Below are 16,374 nucleotides of genomic sequence, written 5' to 3' on the forward strand. Positions count from 1 at the left end.
TTTATATACATATATACATTTAATACGGCGCTTTGCGTATATTTGAAAGTGGCCTATGCTAAAAATATTATATGGGGTATTATTTTTTTGAATATGTAATGATTAGATAAAGACAGAAAATTTTCACAATAATAAGCAATTATATGTACATTAATATACATATATGTATAACATGAAATAAAAATTATCAATTACTTACGTATGTATGTAGTAATTTTTTCGTCATAATTTATTTATGAACATCATTCGAATTAGCATTACTGGACTAAATACAAAATTTCATTCTATTGTAACAAAGCTTATTATTAAATCATTAATCTTGCTCAGCTAAAAAATATTGTTTCCATGTGAAATATAACAAGTAGAATAGACTAGTGGTTAGCATTTAATGATTTGAACAAAATGGTCACGGGTTCAAATCTCACTAGTTTCTGCTGACCATACCTTGGATTTGTGACTCCAGATCGATCGCTTCCTATCAGAGTTTGCCAATTTATATGATTTTCATTGAAACGGTTCCAACAAACTGGTGACCTTACCCATTTTCTTGCAAATCTCGGGTTTTCAGCAATCTCAAATTTCGCTGATTTGTATAAAATGCTGCAAATTTAAAAATTTGACCATAAATGTCTCTGTGGATGTTAATTGATATTTATTTACTGAATCGTTTCATAAAAATGCTTCAAATTTACAAATTTGACTACAGATGCTTCTGTGGATGTTAATTGATATGTATTAACTTTGTATAACACTATTAATAGTTGTATCAAATGAACAAAGTTTCTGGCTAGGAAGGCGCATTGGGGTCACCTGTTAGGCCTTCCTGGTATAAATTAAAAATAAATAAATAAATTGCTTTATGAACATCATTAGAATTAGCATTATTTCTACTGGACTAAATACAAAATTTCATATAATTTTAGCAAAACTTAGATGCAAGTCACCGACGCAAATAATTACCATTGTTACAAATTTTATTATGAAAGCATTATTCTTGCTCAGTTAAAAATATTAAAAAAATTTTGATACGAAATATATATTACACATTTACAATATTAAAGATAATGATATAGTCGTAACAAACGTATTTCATAGGCATGCGTCTATAAAATACTAAATTAGACGAAACGATTAAGAAATTTTTAATAAAAGAATACTAAAACAGCATAAACTGAGTACGCAATATCTGGCTTAATATGTACTTACATGAATAGACATAATTATATGTCAACATAGTAAAAATCTCTCTATTAGAATAATCACTGTCATCGTCATCGTTATAAAGCTTCATTCTTGCTCTATTTAATATTATAATTTTGACGGTGACGCGTTTTGTGTCGTATGTACGTTTGTTAATATTTTTCGTTTCCAAAATTTTAGTAAATCATATACATATATAATATCGCTATTATGTGTCCCTGTATATGTATCTGTGTAAGATTCTGTCGTCCACCTTACTATAATTATCGTTTCGATTCGACATACATATGTACGTCACAGCTCAACCACTGCCAACAAAATCTACGAATATAATTAAGAAAGAAAAAAACTTCTATATATATACTGTTTGCTACCTTTATTTCCGCTAGGCTAATAGATGGCACTAAGTCTCTGAGCATTTAGTGCCATATATTGAAAATTTATTTAAATAATTAATTTTTCTATTGGTGTTTTATATATCTTTCTACCTTTTTCTTCATATTAAATATAAATGTTAAATTAAGTATAATTAAAAGGTATTTGAAAAAAATACGACCGCATGCGGATCAAACACAGAACCGACACATTTAATTATTTATTTTTTTATTTAATAACTTAACACATTGTATGCGGGAAACAGAGATGACAGTATTTAGCGAATTGTTTCTGACAGCGGGAGACTGTAATCTCTCAGTTTTTTATCCCATGCTTTCCAACTGTGATTTCCGTAGGTAACTGGGCTTTTTTTATACAAAATAATTAAAAAATCAGAAAAAAAATATTTCCATCATCTTTGGACTATAAATGATTGCAATATTTAAAATATGATAATATTTTGACTAGGGTAACCATCCTTGTTTTATACAAAAAAAAAAAAAAAGTTGGAAATAAAATCTATAAGGATGCGGTGCATCCGCTCTAAAATCGCCAGACAAATTGAACGACAGATTAACGGACGGCTGCTTTAAATGCAATTCTCATGTTCTCGAATGATAGATTGCACATCAGATGACGGGTAACCTTTGTAATAATTGCATCTGTGCACATCGAAAGGTTACTCGTCATCTGATGTGCAATTTATCATTCAAGAAAACGAGAATTACGTTTAAAGCTGCCGTTCTCTAAATCTGGCGATTTTAGAGCGGATGCACCAAGCCCAATCTATAAATATTCCCATAAATTATTGCAAAATTTAAAATAAAATAGATTTCTTGACTAGGGTAAGCAGACTTTTTTATACAACAAATTTTTTGAAGTGAGAAAATTCATCGTCCTTATGCTATAAATTATTGCAAAATTTAAAATAAATCAGCTGATAACTAAAAATAATTGTATGTGATGTATGTATGTAAGCTTATTGTAAATCATATTAACAATTAGATACAACATAACTTCTTATTGAATACTTATCTCGCAGATAAAACCCAGTGAAGAGATATACTTTTTTTCACGACTAAAATATATATATATATATATATATATATATATATATATATATATATATATATATATATATATATATATATATATATATATATATATATATATATTTTAGTCGTGAAATGTCAGATCTGACATATTTGGCCAAAAATTAATATATATCGTGTATTACCTTACAAGAAGCTACACGCCAAATTTGAAATGTATATATACATATGAGAGTTAAAACTATAAATATTTATATATTAGAGATAACGAGAACCTATAGAGCAAATTTTATAAAATATAGAGTGAATTATAGGCATTTAAACAATTAAAATCTGATATCGCCATATCAAGGCGAAAAGGTTGAAGATAGATTATGGTAGCTTGCCGTACCGTCATAGACGTCACCGTATCCGAGATTCTGGATATTTGATACGCATTGTATACGATATTTTATCTCCAACGTTATGGCAGACGATACATTAACGTATATTGATGACCAAAATCAGCAATATGGCAAAGTATGAAAACGATCGGATAAGAGATAAGAGATATAAAAAATGACCACTAACACGAAAACCATGTGAAATGCAAAGGAGGTATGTAATAAAATAGACTTTTTGACTCGGATAACCAACCTTGTTATACATGCAAAGAAATTTTTTATTAATATGCCAACACCCATGCAATGATATTTCATCGAGTACAACACTAGTATAACTGATTGCAATCAAACTCAACAGCACAATACCCGACAAACGAGCGACTGCTTGCGAGTTGTGATTCACTTCTGGACGCTTCTAGGATACGATGGAGTGCATTTTGAAAAATCCTAGTTAGACTCGGAGTTAAAGGGTGGTCCAGTGGGAGGCTGGGAGGATTTGTGGGTGGGTGGGTGGTGGTTGGGAGGGTTCCTGAGGGTTTGGTGGGCGTCGCTTGTTCAGTAGCGGCGCGGACGACGGGCGTCGCCATCGTGCGTCGACGACGACGCCTCGCCAACAACACGTACCCTCACTTCACAAACAATACTCACCCACACACGTGTTCCGATCAGATTATAAAAAATATTTAAATAAATTCAAAGAATTTATGCTCGTTCTGCGAATTTTTCGAAAGTTTGTGCGAAGTTTTCAATGTTTAAAAAAAATGGCAAAGTTTACGCTCCGCGTGCTCGGCTCGAAAGTAAAAACAAACGCGAACCAAGTCAACTTTTTTCGCGATGTTAAAATGATTCATTACATCCGCTAACTTTTAAAAGGGTGAAATTATGATATTTTAAATTCACTGGAATTATTTTGAATGAATTTTAAACCAGAATTATTAAAAAAAGTTTCATTTTTGTTTTAAATTTTACATACAAAAGTTTGATACAATAATTAATAAGTGCATTAAATATCACAATTCTAACATGTTAACGTAAAAATATAATTTTATTCTAGATCACTGCATTTATAATATATGTTAGATATTCAGCTACAATATGTAAAACTTTTAAAAACGTTGTTGTAAATAAATGTGTCGAAATAAAGGTCGACAAACATCTCATTTGGAAAAATTGTCCGTTTGTATTTACAAGATTAATAGTTTAACATTATGAATAAAGTTGAATTTTAATTCTTTAAATATGAATGCTATTAAATTTTGCCAAAGTTTTATTTGAAAAAGGAACATTTTTATGTATAAATATGTTTGTTTATGGCTTATATAAAACCTTTTTATAATAAAGTCATATTAATTTATTCTTATCAATATTTATCATATCCATACATATAATGAGATGTGTCATTTTTAACATATTCTAAAGCTTAAATTTAAAAATATAATATTAAATATATATTAATTATTGTTTTAATGAAAAATACTGTATGTACAAACATGGATTTGTATTGTAAATATATAAAAAAAAATCCGAAAAAATATGTTTAGTCAATTCTGATTTCTTAGAAGTATTAGAATCAATTTAACATACGTTCTTTTATCAAAATTAACATTTGCATTGTAAATTTTGACTTAGTAAAAGGCTACAGGATATACATAAGTCACGTGCATTGTTCGTTTTGTAGATTTAATACATTTCCTTACATAATACATACACAGTATTTTCTCATTATCGTATTCAAATTTTTGTACGAAGCAGTACGTATAGTAATAAAATAAAAATGCAAGCTTCCGACCAGTGACGTGCATTGAGATTTTATTATTACGGATACGGCGAAAACTTTGCATACTACGTTGGTGGAAAATTTACATTTTTATATATATGTACATAGCATTGAAGACACTTCGCATAATGCAAAGATGTTGTAAAAACCGTAATAATACGAATAGAATAAGCACGAGTGCCACATTCGAATCGGCGAATTTATTTAAATATAACAAAATACATGTACACTTTATCTTTAACACATTCCTATTATTTTCTATATAGACATGTGCGTGTCGCGAATTAGTCGAAATTTAATTACGCGTTACAGTTGAACCGCAAAACGAAAATTGAATTAATGTTCAGTGTTAAAACAAACACAAAGAGGATAAAATCAAATTAAGATATACACAAATGTATATAATATAATTTATTGTTAAATGTGAAAGACGATCGAGGAAATATAATTTAAAAAAAAAGTGTTTTATAGTCGTTGATTGTGTGTCAAATTTTTTTAAAACCATATATATGTATATAATATAAAAGTTTACATGTATTTATATAATACGTAAGTGTTGCTTTATAAAATATAAATTGTTGATTTTTATTGTTAAAAATAATTTGCTTTACGCCGCTGATTTAACATTATACATACATATATTATATTTAAAATAAAATAAATTTGTACGTAATACATAGTTGAATTTTCGTTTATGTATAATAAATTAACGTTTATTGCATACATACAAACGTAAGTATACATTCTTTTTATTATGTTTTATGTTTTGTTGAACACGAATAGACCATTTGCACTAACACGTACGTTTTTCCAACGGAAATGGAATAAAAGGGTTGAATACGAACCTCAATTTTCAATTCAAATACGTCAGCTGAAATTTGATTTAAAGTTACAATTACAATGTATGATTCAATGGTCGTGTTGAAAATTTTTCAAATAGAACTCTTTTAAATAGCGAAAAAGTTATATCATAATAAAGCTTTTATGAGCTCTGGCACTATCCTGCTTTATTGTCAATGTTCATTGCTTTTGAGCAATGAAAATTTGTTTAATGGAATGTACATACATATATGAATAAGCTAAAATTTCAACGATACACAATTCATACAGTTGTTTTATTGAAAAATGTTAATATTCACACAGAAAACATGTGTTTTATTTGAGGAAAACTTCCAATTGAATCACCCGTTATATATTATACTTGGTGCCGTAGAATATCTCGAATAATTTAAGGGTTTTTCTCCGCCTACGCGGGGTTGTAATATACGTGGATTTTCCGAGAGCTTTCTGCGTGCGCTTTTGCGGGGAAATTACGAGGCTGGAAAATGGACCATATCGGAAAATTGTTATTTGATAATCGCGTTCGAACATTCTTATCGCGCGCACTTTCAATTCTCGTCTGCACTAACTCAAAGAAAAGCTGACTGCTTATTGGCTCAAAATGGCAAAACTTACTTTGATTTCGCTGAACGGCTGATTCTATTAAACGCGACAGATCGTTCTCGGTTACATTATTATTAAATATTTATTATTCACCGCATTGCTTGTGTTGAGAAATAAGCTGCTTAGAGCCAACCGCTGTGAGCATATAAGCGTTTCGCTCTGTTGCCTTTTAGCGGTTTTCAACATGCTTAATATGTATTAATTATGAAACGCTTAAGGTTCGTTCATACCAGTACAGCTCAAGCCGTACAAAACAGCAGTAAAAAATACTCTTTAGTACATTGTATATGAACACATTCATACGCATTCAACAAGCAGCGTGGACTAGTGATTAAGATATTATGCTTTCGGGAAGAGTACTCACGGTTCGATTCCCACTAGCAGTTATTGGCCAGAACTTGGTTTATGACTCCAGATTGATCGTTTCCTATCAGAGTTTGCCAATTTTTCTTATTTTCATTGAAACAGTTCTTGTAAATTGGAATTTCCTTTCTCTCTTGCAAATCTCAAGTTATTCAGCGTCTTGAAGTTTGCCAATTTCTATAATAAATGCTGCAAAAATTTCTCCAGAGATGTCACTGTGGATGATGTTCATATGAATTATATATTATAAATTGCTGCAAAAATGTCTCCATAGACTGTAGACGATGCTTGTATGAATTCGCATTCGCATCTATATTAGTACACTCGTAGCTTTGGAGCGATCTGTAAAAGCAAGTAAAAATGAAATAATAAAAAATAGCCATGTAAAAAAAAGTTTTTTAAAAACAAACCTCTTTTTTAGTTTTGTATATAAATTATTATTCTGAATAAAAATACCAATAATTTTATTTTAATACCGCCATCTATGTATAAAACTAAAGACTACATAGACGTCACCCATATTTCGAATTTGCAAACTTCAAACGCGTCTTAAACGATATTTTATCTCTATCGTAATGGCGGAGGATCCATTTACTTATATTGATGACCAAAATGAGCAATATGGCAAAGTATGAAAACGATCGGTTTTTTTTTAATTTAATATCTTAATATGCCAACACCCATGCGATAATATGTCATCGGGTACAACACTAGTCTGATATAATTTAACTGAAACTATATGTACATTCATAAGCGGGCTCTTCACTCGCACCGTGCGCGGCCGCGAACACCGTGTGTGTGAGTCGAAATGTGAGTGTGTGCGTTTCGCGCGTTCGAGTTCGCGCCTCGCGGCGTCCCCCATCTTTTGTTCCGCGACGAAGGTGCGCGTCACGACGACGAAGCGAAACGCACACACTCACATTTAGACTCACACATACGGTGAAAACGTGATTCCTTCGTCGCCGAGCTGTCGAATACCGGTTTGCGACGATCCCCGTTTTTGGCGGAGAACTTCGTGCGAAGTCCAGTGGCGTAGCTACTATTTTGCAGAATGATGCAAAGCAACACGGCCCACGCTCGATTTGTAAAAATTTCACCGTACGCCACTGTTATACACTTGTGTATAAGCTAAGTAGCCGTGTCAATAAAAAATCAGGCGTAAAGCCACTCGAGTAAGAAAACATTGCAGAAACGAAATCTTACTTTAAAGTTTAGACGAAACCACTTTGGTGTTGAATCGTATATATGAGAATGTTAGTAAATTACGAAATTCATACGAAGAAATAAAATCAGGAGCGAACAAACTGGCCAGGAAGTGGGGAGAAATTTTTGCATCAGGGCCCAAAATTTCTAGCTACTACACTGGCGCTAAGGGGTTAGTAAAAAGTAGAAAAAATCAGCTGATAACTAAAAATAAAACTATCACTGTTTGATCTGTGTACATATATGAAGCTTGTATTGGTTAGAAAGTTTGTTTTGGAGAAATAAACAATGAAATTTGAGGTTATGGGTAGCTGTTGAACTAATTGTATGTGATGTATGTATGTAAGCTTATTGTAAAAAACTAAATGTATGTAAGCTTATTGTAAATCATATTAACAATTAGATACAACATAACTTCTTATTGAATACTTATCTCGCAGATAAAACTCCGTGAAGAGATATCCTTTTAGCCGTGAAATGTCAGATCTGACATGTTTGGCCAAAAATCGATATATATCGTGTATTACATTACATGAAGCTAGACGCCAAATTTGAAATTTGCATATACATATGAGAGTTACAACTATAAATATTTAAATATTAAGAGATAACGAGAACCTATAGAGCAAATTTTATAAAATATAGAGTGAATTATAGGCGTTTAAACAATTAAAATCTGATATCGCCATATCAAGGCGAAAAGGTTGAAGATAGATATGGTAGCTTGCCGTACCGTCATAGACGTCACCGTATCCGAGATTGTGGATATTTGATACGCATTGTATACGATATTTTATCTCCAACGTAATGGCAGACGATACATTAACGTATATTGATGACCAAAATGAGCAATATGGCAAAGTATGAAAACGATCGGATAAGAGATAAGAGATATAAAAAATTACCACTAACACGAAAACCATGTGAACTTAATAAGAGGTAAGTAAAAAGATGTCACCTCACTCATTTTCACGGGCGAGTGAAGAGCCCTCTAAACATACACATATCTTTGAAACATGCTTATGAGTGTTTCATCTTTAAGAAAACAACGGCATCAATACAAAAAAATATATATACAAGAAGTAATTTAAAAGGACCTTATTAATACAATACGTATAGAAACATACCTGAACATAATCTGAAATATGCACAAAACTTCCATGCAAACGGCACATAATGAAAGAACTGTCGCAATCTCAACTCTAGCGTGCCTACAAAGCGAGTATTCAACATGAAATTCCGAAACGGAATAAATCCCACTAACCGGGAAATTTTTCCCGGTTATCATCGACTATCCGATAACAAGGGCACACCTCGCAGACTCTCAATCTCCTAAGTACGTACTTTCATCTTATTACGGCTCCGTGAAATACGGCGCTCGAACGAATGAATAATATGACAATTGCCGCTTACCATTCCACCGGATGTCCGGATAATCTCCGACCGGAAGTACGTCATATAAACATACATATATGCAATGTGTGTATGTGTTCCGTATTTTAAATTCTCGTCGGATTAAGTCGGTCGTGTCCCTTGCGAATTATCCGTCGTTTCGGACGGTGAGCAATCCTACCGGTCGGATTAACCCTTTGGATGCCGCAGTGTTTAATTGAGTGCGACGCGTCGACAAAGCGTTGTATATCGCTCGTAATATATTATGAATTGTGGAAGAAAGGGCTTTTTAATTCAATTGTCTACCGCTTCGAAGTTGAAGCTCGGAAGCTTTTTGTAAGTTTTGAGCTTTGAACGAAGCTGCTAAAGTGTATTATGTCTTTGCTATAGTGTACCTACTATGCACGCTTGCGGAAATACCAAGTTAATTGCCCAGCGTTTCTCGGCTGGTTAAAAGTTGAAAATAAATTATTTTTTCGAACTATTTTACAGTAAGAATAGTATGCGGTTAAAGTTTAACCAAAATTAACAGTTCTAAATTGAAAAGTGAAAATTTGCCATGTTAATATAAATAAAAACATAAAAATGTATACATATAAATAAAGTGACATTAATTATTGAAAGATATTAAATAGCATGTAAGAAAATTTTACATAATTCGTAAATGCGATTTTTCCTAACAAATTTGTATATGAAAATTTCAATATAAGATATTGTTTTGTTTGAAAAGTAGATATATATTTGTATTTGTGTATTTTATAAATTGAAGTCTATTTATAATTTACATATGTACATATAAAATATAATAAATAAGAAAATATATTTTTTTTATTTCATCTTATATATGTATAATACTCTCAGTATTTGTAATATAATCCGCTTAACGTGACTAATGTATGTAACATTTTATTTAATTTATTTGAATGGTTTTATTTTATTTAAATTTATTTAAATATTCAAATTCAAATTTAACGTGACGGACTCTACGAAACAACGATAGTTACATATGTACATACAAAACCTCTTTCATAATTATATATTAGATATATAGTAATATATTATTTTTAAATTCCTGTTCACAATAAATGTTTTAATATTTCCATAAATAAAAAAAGACCCTTGATAGGTTTAATTAAATCATCAAACGTGAAAAAAGTAAAATTTTCAACATGTGAAGTTGCGTTAAGGTGTCAATAATGTGACTTAGCCAGCGTGAATAATGAAGTAGCCAGCTGTCATCGCGTCGATCTGACAGGTGTTGCGATTTGATAATGATCAAATTTCTTTAGCATCGTATCGGAGACATTTGCTTATTTTTAATTTTGAATGCTCGAAAGGCTAATTGATTTTAATGACCGATTATTGTGGATTGATGATTGAATATTTGAATATAAAATATAATTTTAATTGCATATTTTTTATACTGAATTAAAATTAAATATAAATACCTAAGCAGATCTTATCATGTATAAAATATCATCTTAATGCATACATACATATATACAGTACATATATGTATGTATAACGAACTTAATAAAAGTTTTTAAAAATCCGTTAATTTGTCAGTAAAAATACAGAAAGTGAATGGAGTCTAAAAATTAAAAAAATCCATCGACTGTATTTAAAACATTTACATAAATCCCAAAGCCAAGCAATCATAACAACATTATCCTTATTCAAATGAATTCAATTGAAAGGGCCAAAACACGATAAATTTCAACATTCGCCAAATTCAGCCACCTCGATCCTTTGCTACAATATAATACATTTATAAGCCGTTGACCCTTTTGCAAATAAATAAACCGATAAATAAAACAAAATAGTCATAAAGAGCGAACCATTCGGACCGAATTTCAAAAGAAAAACGTTCCTCGAAATTATTACATATAAATATGTATATTTACGAAAACAAGACCCTCTTTACGAGCGAGGGACCTTTAGAAATAAAAAATCGACGTATCCTTTCAACTGTCAAAAGATTCGTGTCGGAAATTGAGTACGTCTCGCATCCGACAAGATTGTTTACGACGCTGAATAAATAATATCACACATATGTATATATCATATAATATAATATAAAATACATCCCATTCGATTCAATACATCACACGCAGCCAAACGTATCATACAATATTGTATGGGGATATTATATTGTATACGTATATATGAATATTCATCGTTGGACTTTTTATTCAGACGCTACGAGCGATTTGTATTCGCGCCTCATTTGACCGGCGAAATGGGGGGTTTTTCACGGTTTTTTATTTTATTTTCATTTTTCCAGTGTGCACTTCCGGTCGGAATTGCCCCTAGAGAGCTCGTCATCGTTAAGGCATCTTTTCATTTCGGCGGCGAGATGAGCGCACTTGAAGATTTTCGTGCGAATGCCTGCGCCATTTTGTTTTTGGAATGTCCTTTTTTAATATTTGCGCCGTCTATTTATTCGCATCTTTCTGGGCGAATGTCTTTCTCAAATTTAATTAATTCGTCTTTAATGTTGGACGTGTAGGTGCTTGAGAAATTTGATTCAGATTTGATTTGTAATTCGGCTCATTCAAACCGATAATTTTTGTGAAGATGTGAATAATATTCGAGGCCATTAATTTATTTATTTAAAAATAGCAAAAGCGATAGACCCACGGGGTTTGACTTATATAAATAATAAAATATTCATTACAATAATAAGATAAAATAAAAATATACGAAATAACAGTTTAAAAATACGAATATGAATAAGACAAATACAAAAGAGATATTAGAAAAGAAGAATTACAAAAAATCATGAAGTTTAAGAAAGACATCTACATAGCTTGTTTTTGAAAATATTAAGGTTTTCAGAATTGACTACATTGTTGGGAAGACAATTCCAAACTGTAACCACTCAGTTTGAAAAGAAGGATTTTCTGATCAATGTATTCGATTTTTATTTTTGGAGTCTAAGATCGTGTCCTCTAAAATGAGGGTTTTCATTGAAAGTTTTGGTTAATTGAAGGTTTTGGACATTTATAATGATTATTTATTATTTTAAAGACTTTGATTAAATCGCCTCTTATTCTTCTCGTTTCTAGTGTAGTGAAATTCATTATTTTCAACCTCTCGTTATAAGAAAGTGAATTAAGTTTGGAAGGTGTCTTTGTTATTCACCTTTGTATAAATGGATTTAAATTATCTCATACGTGTAAGCAAGTCGTATAAGTTGTAGTGAAACTTCTAGCGACAAAAGCCGCATTAACTTTTCAAAACCACCTCGTTTAAACAGCAACGGGCTAAACACTAGATATTGGTTTCCATTTCCTACACTCTATTCATATATATATTAATAATTAATTAATTAATCCAATGAGACATACATATATAGATTTTAACTTGTACATAAATTTTACATACTGTATATAAATCAAATTCATATATTTGTGACAGTAATTTTTTGCCAATTTGAGGAACCATTTCAACAATGAAAATCAGATAAACTCTGATAAGAAACGATCAACTTGGAGTCACAAATATCCAAGTCTAACCAGCAGTATTAAAGAATAGCACGGGATCGAACCCTGTAATCTCTCGGTGCTAAACATAAACGCATCCACCGAGTCATACTTCTGGCTCGGTGGTTTTATACATATATTGTATGTATTTATAACTGTATGTATGTAACAGCAATATTTGTATTATATGTATATACATAGAATTGCAAATATGAGTGTTAAATATTTACCTACAAATTCAACCTATAAATGGATGACTTGCTAAAAATTTTAAGTTGCTATAAAAGGTTGAATTAAAAAAGGCATCGATCATGTTATTGAGTATCTTTGGATAAAACATGAATATTTTATGTAAAATTTTGCACAAAAATAACATAGGAATCGATCATGTTTTGTCATAAATATTTAATGCTTTGAACAGAAAATGTAATTTATTCACAGTAGTAAAGTGTATCTGAAATATTAATTTGATGCGAAAAGAAGCTTGTTTTTCGAACAAAATTCGAAACAATAATTAATAATAAACATTTACGATCCTTATATATTGTATGTATAACACTATTACAATTAAATTAAAATAAATAGATAGAAAATATGATTCATTAATCAAGTGGCCATTCGTTTTCACAAAACCTTAAATTCATACAATTAACCACCGAAAACGACTCGAAACACCCCCAATAAAGGAAATTAAAAAATAAATTAAAGTGAAACCAAACTTGATACGATGATGTTAATCATTTAGAGTGACTTGTTGAATGTAAAAACTGAAAGCTCTACATACAGACGTACAAATACACACCAGAGAGAGAGAGAGAGCTTTCACTCTCGAGTCGAATTTAGCGCATTAATATACACGGATAGAATCGCGAAAATCCGGTTATAATCGAACCGGAAGCGGGAATCAATTAATTCGAACAAGTACACGCAAACTCTATTATTCAATCGGAAAATGTCAAACATTTGTAATTACCGGTGGAAAATCGTTCAACATTTTCATCCACAGGCGAATATTTCAAAACGTTCCACGAATCTTCGCCAGCTTTGCCAAATCTTCTTGAGTGAAATTACTTGCGTATTTAATTAACTTTTTTTGTATGTTGCGTAAAGTCTAATTTGTGATTTATTATTACGTAACATTTTTTATTGCCTTATTATTATTGCGTGTAGGCTTTATGAATTCCCTATTGGGAACGTTACACGAAAGCTTTCTCATTTGCTGTAAGAAAATTATTTATTACTGGTTATGTATTAAAATGTTCCGATATTGATTCGTATAAAATTACATGTTGACTTTTTTAACAACGAGTTTTTGATTTTTAATTTGAATATTCATGAGCTAAAATTTACTTAAAAAGGGTGTCGATTTGGAAGCTATTTTATATTGGAATATCGCTTTATTTAATTTTGTATTTTGTACAATTATCTGAAGTGTGATACTTTTTTGATCATTGGTCTAAATTTTCATACATTGAATACTTCGTTGATCCAAATTACTGTTAAATTATCAAAAATGTGTTTTTTTTCATGTAATAAAATGACGCGGTCTCAATTATATCAATCTAAAATGTTTTTAACAATAAAAATAAATTAAGACTGTTGTATAATGATATTATAAAACAAGTGCAATAAAATTTGGAATATTTGGTTGTAGCTTTTTAAGTATTTATTATATAAAAAAAATCATCATAATAAAATTAATTTGGCAATTTGATTTTGGTTATTCTATCATTTTTTTTATTTTTTTACATTTAACATATACATTTACATATGTTATAAATTTTTAACCAAAGTTAATCATTTACATTTCTTTTTCTTATCGCACTGTCAATTTAGACGTTTATCTTTTGAGATAATTTAAATTGAAGCATTCCATTTGTTGTCATTTCTTTTGTCATTTGTCATTTCTTTTGACATTCTTAAGGAATATTCAGTTTTTAATATAATACATAAATTTTGATACAACAAAAATATAGCAAAAAGCTTAATATTTGAACTATATCTATTTGAAGTCTATTTATAGATCTAAAGTCATTGTGTTATTTTGAAAGATACTAATATACATATAAAATACAAATATTTTCATTTAATTGTTTCATTGATATTACTTTTTATTAAAAAATATATATATAAAGCTATTTATGAATATATTAAAATATCTTTATTAATAGCTTTTCAATTTAAAACTGCACTATTCTCATTTACGACACGTTTTTGATTACTCTTTTTATAAATTAACTAAACAAATCCCCAGATATAGTAGAAAAAAAATTGAAATGCAAAATTTTGTAGGCAACTTAAGGGTTGCCGGACAATTTACCGAACGGACATTTGGCCAAATTAAATTTTGAATTTTTTGATTAGTCGAGGTAATTACTAAATAATGTATCTGTTTTCAGTGAGATTTGAATAATTTCAAAACACAATCGGCCACATGTCCGACCACAACATAGTAAAAACCATAAATATGTCATGCTTAAATTGTAAACTGTGGATTTATGTATCGAAAAAACGAACATTCATAGTTAAACACTGCAATACTTTTCAAATTAGCATCTGAGAAGTTGTATATTATAAATTTCATTCCGGAACTAAGCGGCAAGAACAACTTATAAACATAACATAACATTATTCTTAATCAGACAGCATTACAGTTGATTAAAATTACAAGCGGTAATCCTAAATGTAAAAAGCAACCCTTGAAACCAAGCTTTTGGCTAACTCAGCTTCCCTAAAGAGCATTTAATTCGCAACTTTATAAATTTCCTCTATAAATAATATTTCATTCAGTCGTTCTCGAATGTTATTATTGTGCGCGGGCTCATAAATTTGATCTCTCCGCTTCCGTTTATTTGCATAATTCGAAACAACATTTTGAGAAATTCAGGTCGAACTTCTCGGCAAGCGACAATAATTCACCCAGGTAATATTTCCCAGCCTTCAATAATGGCACTGCAAATATAAACAATGGCAACAGTTTAACGATGTTTACCAACTATGTTGAAATTGCACTAGAAAAATGTTTGTTTGGCTCTAATTAACTAATACACGTAGGACTTTTATACATGTACATTATTCCGATGCTTTTGAATATGTTGGAGAAATGTTAGCTCAAGTCTTAAGCAACTAAGAGAATTGCAAATATTTGAATACAAGAAAGCTACATATACTAAAACGTCAAATATCCAGTGTTTGAACGTCTTGTGTTCAGTTGTCATAAGAATATTTGTTTAGTTTGTGTTGAGTTAGTAATCCAGCTGCACTAAATTTAAACATGACATTGAATTTTGTGGGATATTTTTCATTAAAAAGTTTAAAACAATGCGCAAATTTTACAGATTATTGGATATTGCAGTGTTTAAATCAAAATCTAGTATTGTTGTGCAAAAATTGAGTATTGGAATCTACAGTCAGATGTGTTTTCTATTTATTATAGTTGTTATTGCTATTAAAATATTTTTAATTAATAATTATCTAGCGAATTTAAAAGTCATAAGTATACTTTTTTCTTAGACATTTTTTTCCCGTAATATTATGAGCTTTTTTCGCTAATTTGTAATTTAGCAACGTTTATAAAGATTGGTTTTTTTATCTCAATTTTTTTTATTATCTAAATACACTGATTCAAGCGTTAAATGATTTTAAATTGAGCTAAAGAATTGAACGTATGCGTATGTGATGAGCGAGATAAAGAATGGAGG

This window comes from Arctopsyche grandis, chromosome 3 (assembly GCF_051622035.1).
Source record: "Arctopsyche grandis isolate Sample6627 chromosome 3, ASM5162203v2, whole genome shotgun sequence".
Lineage (NCBI taxonomy): Eukaryota > Metazoa > Arthropoda > Insecta > Trichoptera > Hydropsychidae > Arctopsyche > Arctopsyche grandis.